The 22426-nt window shown below is 50.8% G+C and overlaps 1 pseudogene; it reads right to left on the reverse strand.

The window, feature by feature from the left end:
* Positions 1-12235: 12235 nt before the first annotated feature.
* LOC132003249 (cAMP-dependent protein kinase type II-beta regulatory subunit-like) overlaps positions 12236-22426 on the reverse strand; it is a 51133-nt pseudogene continuing 40942 nt past the window's right edge.

Here is a 22426-nt window from a genome sequence, read left to right on the forward strand (position 1 = left end):
CCATGCTATTTGTTATGCTCCACAAATAGCATGGAGGACATGGGGAGTTAGAGAGAAGGGAGTTGGGGTAAATTAGAAGGGGAGGTGAATCATGAGAGACTATGGACTCTGAAAAACAATCTGAGGGGTTTGAAGTGGCGGGGGCTGGGAGGTCGGGGTACCAGGTGGTGGGTATTATAGAGGGCACGGATTGCATGGAGCACTGGGTGTGGTGAAAAAATAATGATACTATTTTGCTGAAAATAAATAAATGAAAAAAAATAAATAAATAAAGCCTGTATGTGTCTCCTTAGCCACCCCAACCCATGCCCTCCAAGACAGCGAGGCACCCAGGACCCTGGCCCAAGTGGGGAAACTGAGGCAGACTGCAAGATCACGAAGTGGGTGGGTGGGTCTTGGGAGGCCAGGAGAGGCCAGGGGCTGGGGTGATGGCTCTTGCCTCTCCTCTCCTCTTCTACTAATCCCCATGGCAGCTGGAAACATGGCCTGAGGTCAGAGGCTTTGGAGGGTCTGAGCATGAGCTATCGGTTTCCACCCATAGACACCCCAGGTCTGTGCCCTGAGGGATGCCTGACTCCCAGCATCCTGCCATAGCCTCAGGCCCCAGCCTCATTTCCCGCTGGGGTGCTTCAGGCTCTGGAGGTAGCTCTTTCCTCTCAGGATCTGCTGAAGGGGTCTCAGCTCCTTCCCAGCCCAGGGCCTGGCTTCCAGCCCTCAGCCTGGCTGGCTTTTCCCACTTCAGCTCTGGGGGGCAAGGGTTTATAGTAGATATGAGAAGGCTCACCTGCCCGCCCCCTCCCAGACTGTCAGGCTGAGCCAGGGAGGGATGAGGTGGCCCCAGTCACTTGGGGCCAGCAAGAGGCCTGTGTTCTGCTCTGCCTGGTGGCAGGAGAGCCTTATAGGGCAGGGTGGGCAGGCTTCCACTGCTACCATCTGGAGCAGAGCCCAGAGGCTCTGGGTCCCCCAAGACCCTTGCCATCTCAGTGGCTTGGTACACCTCCTCTCAGGCCTGTCCCCCTCCCAGGCCCACACTGGATGGTTCAGCCCCAGATCCTGTGGGAGAGCATCCATGAGCTGCTTTTCCTCTCACCAAATGCAGATGCTACATTTTCAAATTCTTCTGCCCTCTTTTTTTTCCACTTCCCTGTATTTATTTATTTATTTATTTATTTATTTATTTATTACTTGTGCTAAAGACCAAAATAGTCTCCCTCTTTAGTGCACTTGAAATGGGAAGGTGGATGGGAGAAGCCGTGTGTGTGCAGAGTAAGGATTTCATTGTCCCTGGGGAGTGTGTGCTAGATGGGGTGTGTGTGTGTGCCCATGTATGTGTGTGTGTGTGTGTGTGCATACATGTGTGCATGTACGTGTGTGTGTGGAGAGCACCAACCCTCTGAGTGTGCCACATGCCATGTGTGGTCCGTGTGCCAAGCACAGGTGAGTGGGAAGCATTTGTGCACCTGAGTGTGTGTGTTGGATGTGCGTGTGTGTGTGTGCGTGTACGTGGTGTCTGGTTTGTGTGCTGTGCAGGTGTGTATAGCCATATACTCCCATCCTTACCCTCCCAGGCACTGGGATTTCCAAGAAGTTTTTCGACAGCCAGAACCAGGAGGTGTGGAGGTTGGAGTGGGCCAAGAACGTGGCCGCTGGTGCCCTCCTCCCTGACACCCTGAGCTGCTTACGTGGGAAAAGGGCTGTTCTGGGGTGTGTGTGTGTGTGTGTGTGAGAGAGAGAGAGAGAGAGTGAGCACCAAGTGTGTGGCATCACATGCGCCATCATCTCATCTCTGTTGAAGCAAATGTGTGCAATTATGGCTTTGCCTGAGTGCACAAGGTGTGGGCCCACAGTTCATGGGAATGTTGTGCAGGTGTGTGCCCATGAGGATCTCCCTGTGTGTGTGAGTCTGGGCTGATGACATATACATGGTATGTACGTGTGTAGAGATACACACATGCATAGTTATCTCTCTGTGTATTTGCTGAAAGGTATGTGTGTGTGAGTATGTGTTTATATGCAGGTTTGGTGTACTGTTCGCCAGGCTATGGGGCCAGGCACACAGTGATCAGGACAGACAACAGCTGTGAACATGTGCATGACTGAACCCAGCAGTCCCACTGGCCCTGTGCTCTGATTATGTCCACACGGGAATGTGTGGAATGTGTGTGCCTCCATGATGCTTTTGTGCACGTGGACACGAAGTCCTATCTGCGTGTGTGGGTGAGTGCTGCGTATGGACAGCGTCTGCGTCTGTGTGTGTCTCCCCGTGAACACGCAGGTGCATGTGGTGCATTTGGGTAGTCATGGCGTCCAGCTCTGTGCACAGGGCTGGTGCCTGCCAGCTGGGGGCTATATGCATGGACAAGTGGGAAAGCGTGCACACGAACGTGTGTGGAAGTAGTATGTCCACGTGCACACCTGCGCATGCTACTTGGAACATGGTGGCCGCCCCCACCCCTGTGCCCTGCTGGTTCTGTGCTTCCCGTTCCCCGCCAGCGTGAGGGACTCCAGAGGGTCTCCATCATGGGAGACCCCCCCCCCCCGCTACCAGCAGCCCTGGTTCTCACCACGGTGACAGGACAGAAAGCCACGGCAGGCAGGCAGAGGGCCTGAGGACCCCTACTCCAGCCTGGCTTGGTGACGGGGAGGAATCGGAGTGGTGTTCACCCTGGTGAGGCCGGGGTGAGGAAGCCACAGGGCAGACAGGGGCCGCCGATAGGGACAAGAGGACACGCAGGGAGGAAGACATGCGAGGCCCATCTAGGGGAAAGGAGAATTTTATCTGTACCAAGCGCTCAGTCTCTGGGGTGTCAGTGGCCTTCTGGCCGAGGCCCACAGAGAGAAAATTCTTTCCTTTGCCCCAGCTCATTCCTTCACTGGAGAACTTCTCTGCATCAGAGAAGGACCCCAGGGATGCTTCATTCTGTAGGATTCAGGGGATGATTCAGGATAAGGAGCTCAGGCAGAGGTGCCATGCAGGGATGAAGGAGAGGAGGTCAGGAGGGCTGGGGGCAGGTCACAAAGGCTTCTTGGAGGTTGTTCGTCTGGGTTGAACCTGGAGACAAGAAGACCATGAAGGTGGTTGGCTTGATCTGGGGGTGGGGGTTGGGATCCCTGCTCCTAGTCCCGGAGCTCTCCTAGATACCCCAATACTGGAATCTAAGCCAGTTGGGACCAATGAGCTATGGCCTCCCCAGTCCTCTCAGTACTAGTTCCTGTAGACAGGTGTAGGGCCCCAGTCAGCACAGGATAAATGTCTATGACTCTAACCAGGTGGCACTGGAGTTCAGCAGTCTTGAGGTACCCTCTCTCCTGCCTGTCACCCTCGGTTAGAGCCCAGGTCACTCTCTTGCTTGGTGACCTGTACTAGATTCATTTTCCCCTCTGCTCTCAGTTTCCCTGTCTATAAAAAAAAAGGGGGGGTATTCATAAGATATGCTAGTTCGCACCCTTGTGGAAAGAACAAGAAGGAGCAAGAAGGGACTCAGCAGCCACCTAGCACATACTGGGCCGGATCCCTAGAGGTGGGGTGGGTGACCATGAAGGCGGCTCCTGGTTGCAACACCAGTGTGGGTGCAGTGAGCCCATAGCTTACCCTGCACTTCCTGCCTCCCTGAGGATGAGATGAGTCCAACTAGGAAACTACATTTAAAAAGGTGGAAAGGGGGTAGGGGTGGAGAATTCAGTGATGAGCGTTTGTTGAGCACTCCCTGAGTTCACGTGGGAGGTCCCCGAAGGACCGGGTGCACCTGTTTTAGAGGAAATCAGTCCAGGGACACTAAGGGACTTTCCAGAGAGGTGAGTTATCGGAGCTGGGATCTGATCCCTGCCTGGGTCCCCAAGTGCTCCTTCATTTAACTCAGATGCCACTACCCTCACAGTCTCAGCCAGTGGAGGGAGGATAGCCCTGCCAGACAGCCTGCCCCGGACTCAGTTTATCCTTTCAAAAGTTCATCTCCTGCAGTGGAGGGCTTTGATGACTCGGAAGGGAATCTGGGTTTCCCCTCAGTGTGGAGGCGCCAAGATCAGAGCTGTCTGCAACCCAGGAATAGTGGGGGGCTTCAAAAGGTATACCCCATCATACTACAGCCCACCATCCACCCAGCATGAGGGTGGTCTTAAAGTCAGAATCAGGCCCTGTAACCCCCCTGCCTGCAGCCCTCCCTGGCTTTCTGCTCCACTGAAAGTAAACCCAACTGCTTTTTCAGCCTCTGAAGTCCTCTTCCATCTTGGCCTGACCTCACCCAGCTAATCCTCTTCTCCCTTTCCCCCTGCCACTCTGCTCTAGGCACCTCACCTCCTTATAGTGCTTTGAGAACACTACATTTTCCTCTTCACCCCAGGACTTTTGCATATGTTATTCCTCTGCCCAGAGCACGTCCCCTTCAGATCTACCTCCTCCTTGTTCCAGCCTAAGCCTTCCCTGTCCCAGGATAAGGTAATCCGTGAAGGCAGAGATTGTCATCTCTTTCACTCGCTGCTGGATCTCCAGGGCAGGCTGTGCTATGTGCTTCATGTGTATTTGCCTCATGGATGCTTGGGAGGATGGAGTACAGGTCCAGTGGGCCTCCTCTGCAGAGGGGTCTGCGGGTCTCACCAACCTACAGCCCTCACTTCGTCCCACTGACCCAGCTTGGGCAGAGCCGACTGTGCCAAGCAATGGCAGTATGGAGTGATCCCTGAGTGGTAAAGGGACACATGCAGGGTGCCATGGGAGGAAAAGCAGGGGAGGCCTAATTAGGGGAACCAAGGTGGGTCCCCCAAGGAAGTGACATTTCTTCTGAGATCTAAGGGATGAGTCAGACTTTTCCAAGTATGTGAGGAGTTCCCAGGGAAAGGGGCTGACACAAGCCAAGGCCCTGGGCTGGGAGAGAGCACAAGAAGGAAAAGGAAACAGCTTGCTGGGGGTGGGGTGTGGGGAGGGGCAGGGAAGACTAGAGCGGGGCCCAGCCCCCTTTCCTGGCACTCAGCGGCTCTCAGGCTGTGTCGCAGCCTCACTGCATCTGCCTCCTGGAATGTCAGCCTCTGGAGAGTAAGCACCGTTGTTCTCCCTGGTTCACGGCTGTGCCTAGTGCCCAGAACGTTGAGACCCGGCACCCAGTAAGTGCTCAGTCAGTCGAGTCTCCCGCAGCTGTGAAAGGTCAGTGGTCAGCAGGGCTGCTGTCAACCGTATCCCTGCACCAGCAGATCTCCAGCCTTGGGGTGTAGGGACCTGCCACACACAGGCTTTTACAGTCTTCTGTGCTATAAAAACAAATTCAAGTAAAATTTTGAAATGCACAAGATAAAACACATAAGGTTACATGGGAAACCTGTTCTGTTGACACACAATCATCACCATAGGGGTGAATACATACATGGTCTGCTAGCAGCTGTTTCCTCCCTAACCGCCCCTGAGCGAGAGCATGCCCATCCATGCCCAGGGGGTTTCCCTGCTGCCATCTTCCCTGGGGGCTGAGCTCCCAGCAGCACTGAGGGGCGGGGCGATGCCCCCCATTCCGCGGGTGGTGCAAGGACCGCCCTTGGTTGCCTCCATCATAAAAGGAAGGGAAGGCTAACTTTCTCCTGGAGGTCAAGTGACGTGGAAATGTCAAGTCTTCACATCCAAGTTCAGGCAGCCTTCATTTAATTCACGGGCCTTGAGGGCATGGAGGCCCCGTCTCAAGGCCCTGCAGTTTCCGTTTATGGACTGGTTTGCTGCTGGGAGGCAGGGAAGGCAAACTCTGTCTGCAAAGGATGTGCGAATAAATATTTCAGAAATGTGCAGACTGTGAGGTCTCTGTTGAAGTTGCTGGCGCTGTGGACGTGGGACAAAAGCCGCTGGAGATGGCATATACACTAATGGCTTGCAATAAAATCCATTAGCTATTAGGGAGTGTGTTCCAATAAAACCTCATTTATGGACACTGACATTTAAATTTCACAGTATTTTCCCATGACCTGAAATACAACTCCTCTTTCTATTCCTTCCCCTGTCGTTAAGAAATGCAGTAACGAGTCTCAGCTGGAGGGCCCGCCAAAGGCAGGCAATGGGCTCTGAGCGGCCGGTGCGTCAGAAGCCTCACCTTCTGCCGTGGCAGGCCTGCGACAGGCTGGCAACATCTCCAACAAGTTCCAGATGGGACTCTGTTGCTGTGGGGACCCCACTCTGAGAATGGCTCTTCCTTATTAAGGGAGATACCTGTAGTGCCAGGGAGATGGAGCCCCAGAGGTCTGGGAGTAAAATTCCTACCCTGGGCTGTCATCCCCCTTCCAGGTGGGGATTTGCAGGCCTGGGTTTCCCTACGGAGATGCCCGTCGGTGATGCAGGAAAGGAGACGCCTTCTTGCTTCTGTCCTCCTAGTTTCTGTACCTGCTGCTCTGCAGATGAGATGGACAAGAGACGAGTACAGAGAGCAAAGCAGACAGGAGTTTATTAACCCGTGTGTCAGACACACACGGGGAAGTCAGGGATGAGGAGCTCAAAAGGACACTGAGACAGCCCCCCGGAAATGTGGTACAGATGAGGAAATGAGTTCAAGGAGCAGGGGAGTGAGCCAGCAGCCTGTCTTGTGGGCAAGCCAGATTTTTGATGCCCCTTTCTCTCGCCTCACTCCCTGCTCTAGCATCACATACTGACATTTTTAATCTCTACAACTTGTTTAGCCCAAATCCGTTTCTCCATCCCACTGCTGCTGCCTGCTCCAGGCCTCCATCGATGCTTCTTGGATGACTGCTGGTCTCCTCTCTGGCTCCCAGGCCCCTCCTGCTCTTCTTCGCCTGGGTAAGGTTTTTGAGTCCCCCGGCTCTGGGTCAGGGGCACCGGACTCCCTGACACCCATGGGTCCCCTTAGGCATGTCCGTAGGAGGTTCTGGCAGGCGGAGAGTTAGGCTGGACAAAAAGGAGCAGACAGTGACCTGGCGCCTGGTTCCATCCTCCTGGATGCTGCGAGCTGCAGCCCCTCCTTGGGCCCTGTCTGCAATCTGACTTCAAGCAGTGATGCTTTCTTATGCCACAGAGATTTGGGCCAGCCAAGGGGCTGGAGAGCTCTTTCTTTGCCTTCCTGGATCAATGCTGAGATCATTCCTAAGGCCTGGGGCCATTCTCACTCCCAGCTGATACTTGATACTGAGATTGAGCTGGAACTCCAAGAGGGTAGCTTTGGGCTGGGGCCAGCCCCCAGGCCAGCTTCCACAACAATGCAGTTGCACAAGTGTTACACGACACAAACCCAGCACTGCCACTCACAACAGAGACACTCGTGCAGTCTCTGAGGCCTGCGGCCTCTCCTTGCTGCCTTGGGGCTCTGGAGGGAGCTGCCCACGGACTCGATGGGGTGAGATCCGCAGCACAAGCAGACCAAGCAGTATAGGATGGGGAGGGATGGGGGGCCCAATGGTGACTGATTCTGCAGGTGCCACCAACTTGTGAACTCAGTGATGAGCTAGAACATGTTTGAAAGGTGGTCCAGGCACACAGGCCAACACAGGCACACACATACGCATATAACTGTGAATGGAATATTACACAGCCATGAACAAGAATGGCCTCCTGATGCATGGAACAGTGCAGACAAGCTCAGTTACAATGTCAAATGAAAGGATCCAGACACAAAAGGATATATGTTGTTGAAGCCCATCCATATGAAATTCTAGACTAGGCATTAATCTGTGGTGCTAGACATTAGGATCCTGGTTGCCTGTGGGAGCAAGTGGACCACCGACTGACTTTCCTGTTGGCGCAGGTGGCTGGAGCTGGACTCGGAGGACAGGCAGTTCCTGCATCAGGAGGAAGGGTCTGACAAGGGCAGGTTCTGTGTCCATGTGTCCTGCTCAGCTGAAGGTGGGTTTCACAGTTAAAATTTGGGGTGAATGATTTGCCAAAGGTCACATTGTCTGTACTTGTTACTGGCCACTGCTAGCAGCTGTCATCCTGTGGGCCGAGGCTGCAAGGGGCAGGTAGAGAGAGGCAGGGAGGCTGGTGGCTGGGCTGGGGCTGTGCTGGCTGCTGGTGGAGGATGGGGATCTGGTGGTCAGAAGGGTGAGTCTGGAGTGACTTGAATAATGGGGGGTTTCAAAGGATATACCCCATCATATTAGGGCCCACCATCCACCCAGCACTTGGGTTGTCTTAAGGTCAGAATCAGGCCCTGTAACCACACTGCCTGCAGCCCTCCCTGGCTTCCTGATCCACTGAAAATAAAACTCAACTGTTTTTCCAGCCTCGAAAGTCCTTTCCATCTTGGTCTGACTCACCCAGCTAATCCTCTTCTCCTATCCCCCATCCCTCTGCTCTAGGCACCTCACCTCCTTTTAGTTCTTTGAGAATACTACATTTTCTCTTTACCCCAGGACCCCTGCCCAGAGCATGTCCCCTTCAGATCTACCTCCTCCTTGTTCCAGCCTAAGCCTTCCCTGTCCCAGGATAAGGTAATCCATGAAGGCAAGGTTTTTCATCTCTTTCACTCGCTGCTGGTCTCCAGGGCAGGCTGTGATATGTGCTTCATGTGTATAAGCCTTATGGATGCTTGGGAGGATGGAGTACAGGTCCAGTGGGCCTCCCCACCCCAGAGGGGTCTGCGGGTCTCACCAACCTACAGCCCTCACTTCTTCCCACTAACCCAGCTTGGGCAGAGCCTACTGTGCCAAGCAATGGCAGTATGGAGTGATCCCTGAGTGGTAAAGGGACACATGCAGGGTGCCACGGAATGAAAAGCAGGGGAGGCCTGATTAGGGGAACCAAGGTGGTACCCCAAGGAAGTGACATTTCTTCTGAGATCTAAGGAATGAGTTGGACTTTCCCAAGTATGTGAGGAGTTCCCAGGGAAAGGGGCTGACACAAGCCAAGGCTCTGGGGTGGGAGAGAGCACAAGAAGGAAAAGGAAACCGCCTCCTGGGGGTGGGGTGTGGGGAGGGGCAGGGATGACCATGGCGGGCCCAGATCTTGGGCCATGTCACAGCCTCACTGCATCTCCCTCCTGGAATGTCAGTCTCTGGAGCGCAAGGACCGTTGTTCTCCCTGGCTCACGGCTGTGCCCAGCGCCCAGGAAGTCGAAACCCAGCACCCAGTGGGAGCTCAGTCAGTCGAGTAGTGCTCAATCAACCTGTGGCTCTCCCACAGGTTGTAAAAGGACCCCATAGGTCAGTGGTCAGCAGGGCTTCTGTCAGGCATATCCCTACACCAGTAGATCTCCAGCCTTGGGGTGTAGGGACCTGCCACACACAGGCTTTTGCAGTCTTCTGTGCTATAAAAACAAATTTTATCAAGTAAAATTTTGAAATGCACAAGATAAAACACATAAGGTTACATGGGAAACCCATGTTTCATTGACACACAGTCATCACTGTAGGAGTGAATACCTACGAGGTCTGCTAGCAGCTGTTTCCTCCCCTACTGCCCATGACCGAGAACACCCCCACCCATGCCCAGGTGGCTTCCCTGCAGCCATCTTCCCTGGGGGCTGAGCTCCCAGCAGCACTGAGGGGTGGGGCGATGTCCCCCAATCTGCAGGTGGTGCAATGGCCCGCCCTTGGTTGCCTCCACCATAAAAAGAAGGGAATGCTAACTTTCTCTTGGAGGTCAAGCCACTTGGAAATGTAATGTTTTCACATCCAAGTGCATGCAGCCTTCATTCTATTCACGAGCCTTGAGGGCATGGAGGCCCTGGCTCAGGGCCCTGCAGTTTCCCTTTGGGGACCTGCTTGCTGCTGGGAGACAGGGAAGGCAAAATCTGTCAGCAAATGATATGCCAGTAAATATTTCAGAAAAGTGCCTGCTTTGAGGTCTCTGTTGAAGCTGCTGGCCCTGTGGCTGTGAGACAAAAACCGCCAGAGACGGCATATACACTAGTGGCTTCCAATAAAATCCATTAGCTATTAGGGAGTGTGTTCCAATAAAACCTCATTTATGGGCACTGACGTTTGAATTTCATACAATTTTCCCATGACATGAAATACAACCCTTCTTTCAATTCCTTCCCCCATCGTTAAGAAATGCAATAAGCAGTATTAGCTGGAGGGCCTGCCAAAGGCAGGCAGTTGGGCTGCGAGTGGCAGGTGCATCAGAAGCCTCACTTTCTGCCCCGACAGGCCTGGGACAGGCCGGACACATCTCCAACAAGTTCCCAGATGGGGCTCTGCTGCTGTGGGGAACCCATTCTGAGAATGGCTCTTCCTTATCCAGGGAGATCCCTGTAGTGCCAGGGAGATGGACCCCCAGAGGTCTGGGAGTGAAACCCCTACCCTGGGTGTCATCCGCCTTCCAGGCAGGAGATTTAAGGGTCTGGGATTCCCTATAGAGATGCCCATCGGTGTGTAGGAGAGCAAGAGTCTTCTTCCATCTCTCCTCAATTGCTCAACTATAAATTCCATGCTGTCAGGCCAAGCACACACTACTCTGTTTACCTACAAGATTATGTTCTATGTAGGACTCCCATTCCTTCTGATCGACCTACAAGACCCATGACTAACATATAACCTCCTCCTTTGTTGATTGTTATCTTGTATCTAATAAATACGGGACTAAGGCGTTTTTTCAGGGTGACAGTCCTTTCAGCTGTCCTCCCTGCTCCCTCCCTCTCACAGGTGAGTTGTTTGAACCTTATTTTTCTCCCAAGTGCCATCAGGAAACAGCACCCCAAATGCCTGAGAGAGGGAAGAGATGCACTGAGGGAGGCCTGGTACTTGTATGAAGTGGGATGTCACTCAGCGCTCAGGGAGCCGTCATACCCTTAAGGCAAAGCTGTCCTCCTTCGCCCTGAGCCACAACCTTTGATGCCAGACCCATACTCTAGGCCAGATTGCCCTAGGGCTGTGAAGCAGAAATATTCCATGGGTCCCCAGTGGGAGAGAAGCAGCACTTCCAATAGGCAAGGGTGAGTCTCCAGGCTTTGCCCTCCCCAGGCCATTGTTCTCCCAGGCCCATCCCCGAAACTGAAAACCTATTCTCACTCTTCAAGGGTTCATCCTTCTAGCCCTATACCCTCTGCTGGGCCATGGAAACCTGGAAATGATGGCCTCTGGCTTCCCATGCCAGCACCCATTTGAGTCCCAACTTTTGCACACTTGACCCACAGAAGAGACTCAGGAGAGCTATGCAGAGAAACTAGAACAAGGCTTTAATTAATGAAATGGACAACACCTGAAGGTTCTGGGAAGACCATGGGGAGAGCGGAGTGGAAACCTGTGGGGAGCGGCAGGAGTCCTGGGTGCTGTGGGACACAGGTCTCATGTACTGTCCCAAAGCCCGTGGCCCCTGCGATCACAGACAATGGCCTCAAGCCACCACCTGGGTGCAAAATTGTGGGTCAGGGATAGGGAAGGTTCCAGAATGTTGTCTGGCTGGCTGGCTGGGAGCCCGGTTTTGCTCCAGGACTGCAAAGGCCGGGGCTAGATTTGTGTCTCCCATTCCACACTAGTCGTGATCCGGTATCACCTGGAAGGAAGGGCAACACTGGCTACCTCTCCAGGAAGCTATTGGCTCAGATGAGCATATGTCTCTTGGGCCCCAAGGGAGTGGGCTGTGATGTGGAGGAAGATGGCTTGTTGCATGGTGCAGCTCTTTGGCATCCAATGAAGCCCTGGGCAGGGGATGGGGTGGTCTTGGTGGCAAGACTGCTCTGGGCCGTGCCGATCAGCAAGGTGGAGCTGCTAGGAGGAGAAGCCGGGATGCCCCCGCCCCCACACATGGCCTTGGTGGCAGTCCTGTGGCCATCTGAGCTGGACCCCTGCTTGGACAGGTGCCTGGGGGTGTGACTGAAGGGAGGGGCATTCAGGGCTCCCAACAGGGGGTGGTTTGTCGTGCTGGTTCCAGCGGTCCCTGACAGGGTGCTCTAGCATGGGCAGCTCCCTGTGTTATGGCCCAGGCTTGCCCTGGAGCCCTGCGAGCTGCTCAGGGCCCTGCTGGTTCCTGCTGTGATGCTGAGAGCCCCAAAGCTGGAGCACAGATCTGCAACATCATCTCCTCTCTCCAAACCTTGGGGTGCTGCCAAAAACCCCATGCTGATGCTGGCCAGCATTGTGCTGCCACCTGGGAGGCGGGGCTGCTGGCTGTTGGGCCCAGCATGGGGCACAGCGCTGGGCACCTGGGGGACAGCTGCCAAGCAAGGGGCAATGGCCATGCCAGGGGCGAGTACAGCAGGGGAGGCAGCCGAGCCTGGTTCTGCAATGGCATGGGTGCCCTGGGAGGCAGATGCGGGTAAGGGAACCACATAAGTCACCTGGGTGCCACTGCCCAACGATAGCTGGGCTAGAGCTGTGCTCAGGGCCTGGACTGGGTCTGAAGCCTGAGCTGCCGGCTGCCCATGCTGGGGAGAGCTGTGAAGGTGCTGGCTCCAGGCCACTGCCCACCAAGAGCCCCTAATGGGGCCTGGGCAGTGGATCCCAGGTTTCCACTACCCCCAGACAGGGCAGGCAGGCCTTGGGGAACTGTGACTGAAGCCATGTTGTCCCTGGAGGGCATCGAGAGGGCCTGAGTAGATGGAAAGGAACTCCCACTGCAGCCAGGATGAGACTGCAAGAGGAGAGGCTGAGAAGGTGGGGAGCAGTCCCTGTAGGTGACCTGGCTGTCAGAGGCTGGCTGGGGAGTCAATCCTGCAGAGGAGCTGCTAGAGGGGCTGGAAATGACAGCAGATGGGATGGAGAGGCTTATGGAAGGAGAGGCACCAGGACCCATGCTGGGAGGGCAGCTCTGGGAGGAGGGAGCAGGAGAATCTACATATTTGGGGCTGGGGGTGCTAGGAGCCCCAGGGGAGGCACAACTGGCATCTGCTACCACTGTGCCCACTGGGTACAGTGCCCGAGGCTCTGGCTTGCAAGGAGCCTCTGCCTTCCTCACCATTCAGAAGGGAACCCCTGATGGCCTTCTCTATGCAGGGGGACAGAACCTCTTCTGTCCTGCATTTGCAAGAGCAGACCAACCAGGAGTTGGGCTTCTCACTGCACAGCCCAGTCCTGGTACCAAGCTGGAAGCAGGACCTGAGGGATTTGGGGACTGGGCAGCCAGGGCAACTGGTGAGTCCTGCTTCTCCCCACAAGTCTTCCTCTGTGCATTCAGGCCAGGGTCTTGCAGGGGATCAGCCGCTGCAGCAGGCAGGGCCAAGGCACTGGATGGCCACAGCTGCAGGTGGTCTCTGTGTCCCTTCAAAGGGCATCTTGGATGCCCTGGAGAGCAGCTCTCTTTTTCTAGTCCAGGTCCTCAGCAGTGACTCAAATCCGCAGTTCAGGGGGTTGCAGCAGACTCAGAGGCTTCCTTGTCCTATGTGGCAGCAGAGAAACCTTGCATTTGGGGGGCCTGGAACAGTCAGCTGGAAGCGAGCTGTTCTTCCGCATTGCCTCCTGCCCGGAGGTGCTATCTGCACCTTTTCCAGCTGGCTCTTCTGGCAAAGTGTAGGCACTCCCGCAGGACACAAGGGGCTCTCTTGGCTGACTTTTTTGGGGAAACTCATGGGCCGCAAGGCCTGACTTGTGGCCAGACCCCTCCTCCTCTGCACTGGGTGGAAGCCCCTGGTGGAACTGTAAGAACTCGTGATGGCATTTCGAGTGGGGCAGGAGCTCCTATGGGAGCTGGGGGACTTCTTATTGCATGGGTCTTCTGAGCTCTCTTCCCGGGGGGATGGCTCTCTGCAGAGCCCTGGGCGTGGGCACAAAGGAAGAGAGGTCTCCCTGGAACCCCAAAGGGCATAAATGCCCCCTGTGTGGCCCCAATGCCTTTAGGGTTCTTTCTCTGAGTCTTTTGCAACTCTGGGACTGTGGCGTCTTCCTCAAGCTGGGCCATCCCTTTGCTCTCTCTCTAGGGTCCCTGCACACCGTCTCCCCTGTGGAGACATCATGGACATTCCTGGGTGCTGAGGGTGGCAGCCTGGTAATGACCCGCTTCTGCAGCACACAGGAGGTGACTGTGTCCACGATGGACATGCAGCGGGGGCGGCAGGACACCTGTGATCCAGGAACCCACAGAATTGACTTCTGCCCGTGGCCCGGCCTGTAGATGGAGGCGAGGAGCCCAGGAGAAAGTGCAGGGTCTGTAGGATCACTGAGTACCTTCTGTAAGCTGCTAGGACTGAACGTGGATGCCAACTCATGGGGTACTTGGAGGACCACCTGCGAGTGGACCCCAGGGTGTGGGCGGCCTGGTGAGCCATGCATGCCAAGAGTAGTCCACAGCCACAGTGAGCATGGTGGGGGCAGACCAGCCCTCCTGGCAGGTGCGGACCCTGCAGAGCCCAGGGTGGGGGGAGGCCTGCCCAGGGAGGTGCCCATAGAGCAGTCAGGTAAGGCCAGCGCTGAGATTAGCAAACTAGGCTTGCAACGCTCTCCTTCAGTGGCCAACTAGGTGGCCGAAGGCCAAGAGCACAGCGCAGGGCCTATTGCCAGGACACAGCTTTGGAACCTGGGAGCTGAGGTGCACAGTGCACAGTTTCTGTTGGGCCACCGCCCAGTGCATGATTCCAGCCTGCAGAGGTGATGCGGAGAGGTTGACTCCCTTGTTCCCCACCCTCCGGGATTCACAGATTTCCTGGGCTGAAGAAGAGGAATGGGTGGGCAGTAGGGGGCTGGCCATCTCCCCTGGCCGGGCCCCAAGCCTCAGGGACAGGAGCTGGTCCCATAGCCATGCCCCTGTGATCCCTTCAGCTGAGCATTGCAGGGCTGGATGCATCGTCTCTTCCCTCAGCAAGTGCCCGCATTGCCTTCTTCTCTGGGTGTCAGACCCTTTGGTTCTGGGTGACATCCTGGACAGTGGACTCACGGTGTTGTGTGACTCTGGCCTCCAGGAGACACTCTGAAGACCTTTAGGGTTCTTTCCCCATTTGATTCATCAAGAAACATAGTGGAGGTCCAAGTATGCATTCCATCTTGCCTTTTGTTCACCATTCTTTTTCCAGCGCCCTTGGCCCACCCCTGCCATGTTCTTCGGGTGCACCTGGCACACCTATGCCTGAGGTTACCTTCACAGCTGAGTCACTCATCTACCCTCTCTGAAGGTATGAGGTACTGGATTCCATTCACAGAACTTTCCTTACTTTCTGACAGCACCCGGTGGGGAGCCTCCTTGAACCATCCCCCCAAGCACCCACTGAAACCCAAAGGGCAATCCTTTCTGGTAACACCCTCTTACTCTAGCGGTCCCCTGGCATGAGTGGGTCCACACAGCAATGGTTGTAAGCCCCTGGTGAGCTACAGCTGCGATCCTAGTGGTCTCTGGGCTTTTTTCTCATGCTGCTGCTGCCTCTCAGAACCGAATTCTCACCACTGACAAGGACAGTCGCTGCGCCAAGTTTTTCATGTCTGTTCATCCCTATCCAGTCCTCAGAGGCACAATAAGAAGGAGGGAGTCTTCTCTTCCCTGTTCTGTAGTTGGGGACGCTGAGACATGCAGATGATTCACTGCCTGTCCCAGATCATCCAGCTGGTAGGCTGGTACCAGCCTGAGTCCATGCTGAGAGCTGGGTCCTACAGGATTCCAGTCCTGGGTAGAACTCGGGCCCTGACCTCCCCACATCCATGTAGATCTTAGAGCTTGCTGGAGAAGGGTGGCAAGGGGGAGAAGGTGCTGAGCAGTTCCCACACTAGGCCTGGGGCCTGAGTAGGGCCTGTTCCCTGTACCCTGGCGCTGACCCCGACAGCTACATTTGCAGTGTGTCCCATAGGCTAGGTGGACCCCTGACCCCCACTGGACTCACTTGGCAACTCTCCCAGGAAGTACAACTTGGGCTTTAAGGAGGTGGCCTGAGTATGCAAGAAATGTAGCCCAGGGTGTGTACACTTGGGGTCTGAGGGATAATGCTGACTGCCCTGGACACAGTGGCAGGTAGTTGGGAAAGATGGAGCAGCAAGTAGACAGAGAAGCAGAGAAGGGACAGCACTGCAGGGGGAGGTGGAAGGAGAGAGGAACAGGGGACTGACAACACACACACATGCACTCACACACATGCACACACAGAGACACAGGGCAGGTAGGAAAAAGAGGAGGAGAAAAGACCCAGAGATATAGTGAGGCCATTTAGATTCTGCCCTCTCCTGCTGGCTGCACATGAGGTCCCCAGTGGGCAGGTCACCCCTGCTGTGACCGCCTAAGTCCGTTCCTCATCTACATAGCAGTTGGGTGAGTCCCTGTTTCTGCTTGCATGAGTGGGTGGCATGTACTGTCCCCTGTGTCCAGAGCTGGCCTGGTACTAGCGCTTTCATCTGCTCAGGGCCAAACCCACACCAGGAGCACACAGAGAAACTTCAAATAATGATTGCTCCCAAGGCCACAGAGATGCTGCTGGGGGCTCAGGAGGCTGAAAACTTGGCCTGGGAAGAGAATTTCTTTCCCTGGTGGTTTGCTGCTGAAAACAATCCCCCCAGGCCAGGAGCCCGCAGTTTTTTTGAGACCTCTCTTCCACTTCTGATTTACCCTTCCTTTTCAGAGTGATTTTCATATTGCCTGACTCCATGATGAAAAAAGAATCTGCCAAATCTCCCTGAGCAATCATTTGCTCTCCGTCGTTGTATACTTTGGTGCCTATCACATCTACCTCTTTCAGGCATCAGAAACCTCCAGCGATTTAAAGAATGGTAGTGACTCCATAAAGCTTTCCTACATTTTTCTCTTTTTGTCATCATTTTTATAATTATTCTCCTGAAGGTTACCCTGTCCAAACGCCACAGAGCACCAGGAGAGGCAGCAGTGATTGTGGCCACTCTGGGTGTGTTGTACATTAAGGCCAGTTCACCAAAGCTCCCGCAGTTGTGGTTGCCCACACACCTTCCGACACCATCACATTTCACATAGATGTCAAATGTTCCTCTATGGATCACCTAGAAGTTGTCACAATCAGTTCCTTGATCAATTACATGCTCCCCTTCTTTGACCAGTTTTGCAAACATGGCATCTAACACTTGAGACATCTGCTTGATGGAGGTTCTTAAACAGCAAGATGTCCTTGCAAGCCTCTTGCAATCGATTATTTGATCATCAGTTTTGGGATGTATAATCCTGGACTCTGCATCATATTCTTCATCAGGATTATAAGTTTCTGCACATACTGAGGCAGCCTTGTGAATCAGTTTATTACCCAAGCATTGAACGCCACTGCGTCCACAGCTGCCTCTTCCTCCTCCTCCCCATTCTCAGAGTCAGTGTACAAAGTTTCCTCAGCGAACTTGACCCCTTACTGGGGTGCTGCCCCTGGTGGCCCCCAGGTCCTGCTTTCATGGCCAAAGCCCGCGGAGCCTTTGCGCTCATTCTTCTGCTGCAGGTGCGTGAAGTGTAGCAGCTGGAACTCCAGAAGGTCCACAGGCTGGTGCCTTGCACCTCCACCATGAAGCCCTGCAGCAGCTCCCTCAGTCCCAGAGATCTTGATGCTCATCCTGCCTGCGTGGGGTGGAGGGCGGTGCCTGGACGCTGCCCTCCGCACCTCCCTGGGCCCCTGCAGCTGGCTGGCGGGTCTTGCCGCTCCAGGTGCTTGGCTGCTCTGTGACGGGGCGGGGGGGGGGGGGGGGCTGAGCAAGTGCAGCACTGGAAGGGAGGGCAGCATCTCTGGGTCCTCGCCCTCCATCCAGGGCGGCTCCTCTCCCCACCCCTCCCACTCTCAACCATTATTTATTTATTTATTTAAGATTTGTTTGTTTTAGAGAAAGAGCACAAGTGAGTGCGGCCAGGGAGAAGGTTAGGGGAAAGAGAGAGTCCTAGTGGACTCTGCACTGAGCACAGATCTTGACTTGGGGCTCACTCGCAAGACCCTGAGATCAGGATCTGAGTCAAAACCAAGAGTTGGGCACTTAACTGATGGTGCCACCCGGGTGCCCCTAAGCTGTTTTTTAAAAAATTTCTTGAGACTTGTTTTATGGTCTTGAATGTGGTTTACATCAATGAGTATTTCCTGCGTCCTTGTGTATTGTGCATTTTTGGGGCATTGTATTCGAGTGCCAAACAGGTCAAGTAGGTCACTCCAGCCTTCCTGAATTCCAATCTCTATTTCCCCACACCAGTAAGACTCCCATCTTTGCCTTGGAATCTCCTCCATACCCCCACCATCCAGAACTCCTCCAGGGGAAAAACTGAGTTAATCCTGGGGCTCAGTTTGTTTGTTTGCTTGTTTTCTTTTTCACAGGGATCACAAATGTGTGTTCCTTTTCAATGTTTTAAAGAGTTAGATATATATATATATATTTCCAATTCCCCATGTGTTTATGATTGGTTTCTAACAAGGTTTGTATTCGTTTTTCAGGGCTGCTATAACAAGATACCACAAACCTAGTGGCTTAAACAATAGAAATCAACAGTCTCACAGTTCTAGAGGCTACAATGTTGGTAGGCCAAGCTCCTTTTGAAGGTATTAAGGAAGCATCTGCTCCAGGCCTCTCTCCCAGATTTAAGTATTTCCCTGGCTTTGGGCTTCTTCACATGGCCTTCTCCCTCAGTGCATATTTGTGTATCCCAAGTTTCCCTTCTTATAAGGACACAAGTCATATCGAATTAGGGGCCCACCCTCCTCAAATATGACGTTATCCTAGCTCGTTACATCTACTGTGACCCTATTTCCAAATAAGGTCATGCTCCCAGGTGCTGGGGTTTAGGACTGGGGTAGTTTTTATGTCATATATATATATATTTGTTTGTTTATTTAAATAAATATATATAATAAAATATATATGTATATACATATGTATACATATATATTTTTTATTTTATTTTATTTTTTTGCTAATAAAACATTTTTGTTTAGAATATCAGTCTTCCTTCCTTTCATTACAAGGTTATTTGCATGCTTTTGGGGCCTACTGAACAATTCTACCACCACTACCTAATAAATCTCCATGAAAGTTATTGTTACCTAAAGTCGTATGCCATCTTTTTAAAAACAGTTCGCATCTTTTTGGCGTTTACAAGGTTTTTTTTTGGTATTTAATATCTGTTTATGTGCTGATTAAATTGACTTTCAAACCACTCCTTCCTTCTGAATTTCTTTTTGTTAAAGTAAATTCTCTAGTGTTTTAAAATAAGGATCTATAAAAACTAAATGGTTATTCTTTCTAAGTCTATTTTTTTTTCATTTTGAATGTACTTTAAGTGGCCAGAGATTTTGAGGCTGATAGCATTTATCAGCATTTTAAAGATATAAAGGGAAAAATGTGTTTTTCAAAAGGGATATAAAAATGATGAAACAAAAAAAAAATTGCAAGACAACAGACAAAAATTCAGTGGCTCAGTAATGTCATGAAATGTAAATGGGTCTAATACTCTAATTAAAACGTTAAATTTGTTAGATGGCATAAATACACGCATACACACATAAAGATATGCTGCTTATAAGAGGAATATAATAAGTTCACCAAGGCAGAAATAAAATTTTGTAATATTGAACACTTAAAATTGAACAACTAATCTACAAAGCTAGAAGTGGACATCCTAGTCAGTGAAATAAGTTATGGAGGAAAAATTAATGTTATAACAACTGGATAAAATGAGTAAAATTTGTATAGAAAGATAATCTAAAAGAATGTACAAAGTAATAGAATCAGTAAGGGAATTAATCAAGGTCATAGGATATAAGTTAAAAATTAAGAAAAATTCATTTGAATTCTATGAAATACAAACAAATGTTCAAAATAATACTTATGAGAGCATCAAAACTAGGAATTAATCTATAAAAAGACTTTATACCGTCTCTACATAGAAAGTCTCCACACAGAAAACCATAAAATATTACTACAGGGATTTTATGACCTAAATAAATGGGATGTCAGATATGTTAATATGTTAAATATGTTACTATAACATGTTCATAGATTTGATAATCAGTATTGTAAAGTTTCAATTATCTCCAACTTGATTTAGAGATTCAATGCAATCCCAGTTTAATTTCTAGTAAGTGCCTGTGTACATTGATAAGCCAATTCTTTTATTTACATGGAAATGAAAAGGACTAGTAATTATCCCAGAAATTTGAAGAATAAAGTGAGAGCAAGAGTGAGGAAGAAAGAGAGTGAGAGGAGAATCTAATGGGATGGGATTTATTACAAAAAGACTATTGAAATGACCAGAGAAAACAAACAAAAAAGGGCAGAGACAGATTTTGACAAAGTATTGCTAAATAAGTTGAATATCCACATGGAACAAAATAGCATAAAAGTCAATTCCAAATTGATGTAAACTAAATATGAAACATGACATCATAAATTTTCTAGAAGGTGAAATAGGAAAATACTTCTAGGATCTGGGGGAGGTGGCAAAAATTAGTTAAACAAGACACCAACAACATTAAACATAAGAAAATTGGCAAGTTGTACTCTACTCATTAAAATGTAAAAAAAAAAATTCTTGCCCACCAAATGACAAGACTAAAACTATGAAAGGCTATATTGATATACCAACTAAGTAACTGTATACAAAAATATATAGGATAATTATGAATCAAAAAGAAAGGTAGGTATCTTAAAAACAATGAAAATACTTGAACAGAAATACCCCAAAGAGAAAAAAAAAATCAGCCAATAGACACATTGAAAGATTGATAACATCCTCAGAGATCACGAAGGAGCAAAAATTTAAAAAAACAATGTGTTAGTGTTAACACGCATAAGACAGACCAAAAAAAGTCTTGATTAATAAAACGTATTTAATAGGTAATGTAGTGGGGCACCTGGGGGGTTCCTATGTTAAGGGTCTGCTTTCTGCTGGGGTCCTGATCCCAGAGTCTTGGGATCAAGCCCTCACAGGGCTCCCTACTCAGCGGAAGCTTGCTTCTCCCTCTCCCATTCCCCCTACTTGTGTTCCCTCTCTGCTTGTGCTCCCTCTCTCACTGTATCTCTCTTTCTCTAAAATAAATAAATAAATAAATAAATAAATAAATTCTTTAAAATAAATAAGTAAAAATAAAACAGAGACACACTGGGTACTAATTTTTTTAAGATTTTATTTATTTGTTTGACAAACAAGGATGAGAAGTAGGCAGAAAGGCAGGCGGGGGGGGGGGGAGGCTCCCTGCTGAGCAGAGAAGCCAATGCTGGGCTCAATCCAAGGACCCTGGGTCATGACCTGAGCTAAAGACAGAGGTTTAACCCACTGAGCCATCCAGGCACCCAGTTTGTTTGTTTGTTTGCTTTTTAAAGCCAGAATCAGCATTTTTTTTTTAAAGATTTTATTTTTACTACAAAGCTGTGATCACCAAGACAGCATGGTACTGGCAAAAAAACAGACACATAGACCAGTGGAACAGAGTAGAGAGCCCCGATATGGACCCTCAACTCTATGGTAAAATAATCTTCAACAAAACAGGAAAAAATATACAGTGGAAAAAAGACAGTCTCTTCAATAAGCGGTGCTGGGAAAACTGAGCAGCTGTATGTAGAAGAATGAAACTCAACTATTCTCTTACACCGTGCACAAAGATAAACTCAAAAGGGATAAAAGACCTCAATGTGAGACAGGAATCCATCAGAATCCTAGAGGAGAACATAGGCAGTAATCTCTTCGATATCAGTCACAGCAACTTCTTTCAAGATATGTCTCCAAAGGCAAAGGAAACAAAAGCGAAAATAAACTTTTGGGACTTCATCAAAATCAAAAGCTTCTGCACAGCAAAGGAAAGAGTCAAGAAAACAAAGAGGCAACCCATGGAATGGGAGAAGATATTTGCAAATGACAGTACAGACAAAAGGTTGATATCCAGGATCTATAATGAACTCCTCAAACTCAACACACACAAAACAGACAATCATATCAAAAAACGGGCAGAAGATATGAACAGACACTTCTCCAGTGAAGGCATACAAATGGCTATCAGACACATGAAAAAATGTTCATCATCACTAGCCCTCAGGGAGATTCAAATTAAAACCACATTGAGATATCACCTTACACCAGTTAGAATGGCCAAAATTAGCAAGACAGGAAACAGCATGTGTTGGAGGGGATATAGAGAAAGGGGAAGTCTCTTACAGTTGGTGGGAATGCAAGTTGGTGCAGCCTCTTTGGAGAACAGTGTGGAGATTCCTCAAGAAATTAAAAATAGAACTTCCCTATGACCTTGCAATTTCACTACTGGGTATTTACCCCAAAGATACAGATGTTGTGAAAAGAAGGGCCATCTGTACCCCAATGTTTATAGCGGCAATGGCCATGGTCGCCAAACTGTGGAAAGAACCAAGATGCCCTTCAATGGACGAATGGATAAGGAAGATGTGGTCCATATACACTATGGAGTATTATGCCTCCATCAAAAAGGAAGAATACCCAACTTTTGTAGCAACATGAACAGGACTGGAAGAGATCATGCTGAGTGAAATAAGCCAAGCAGAGAGAGTCAATTATCATATGGTTTCACTTATTTGTGGAGCATAACAAATAGCATGGAGGACATGGGGAGATAGGAGAAGGGAGTTTGGGAAAATTGGAAGGGGAGGTGAACCATGAGAGACTATGGACTCTGAAAAACAATCTGAGGGTTTTGAAGGGGTGGGGGGT

This window comes from Mustela nigripes, chromosome 16 (assembly GCF_022355385.1).
Source record: "Mustela nigripes isolate SB6536 chromosome 16, MUSNIG.SB6536, whole genome shotgun sequence".
Classification (NCBI taxonomy): Eukaryota; Metazoa; Chordata; class Mammalia; order Carnivora; family Mustelidae; genus Mustela; species Mustela nigripes.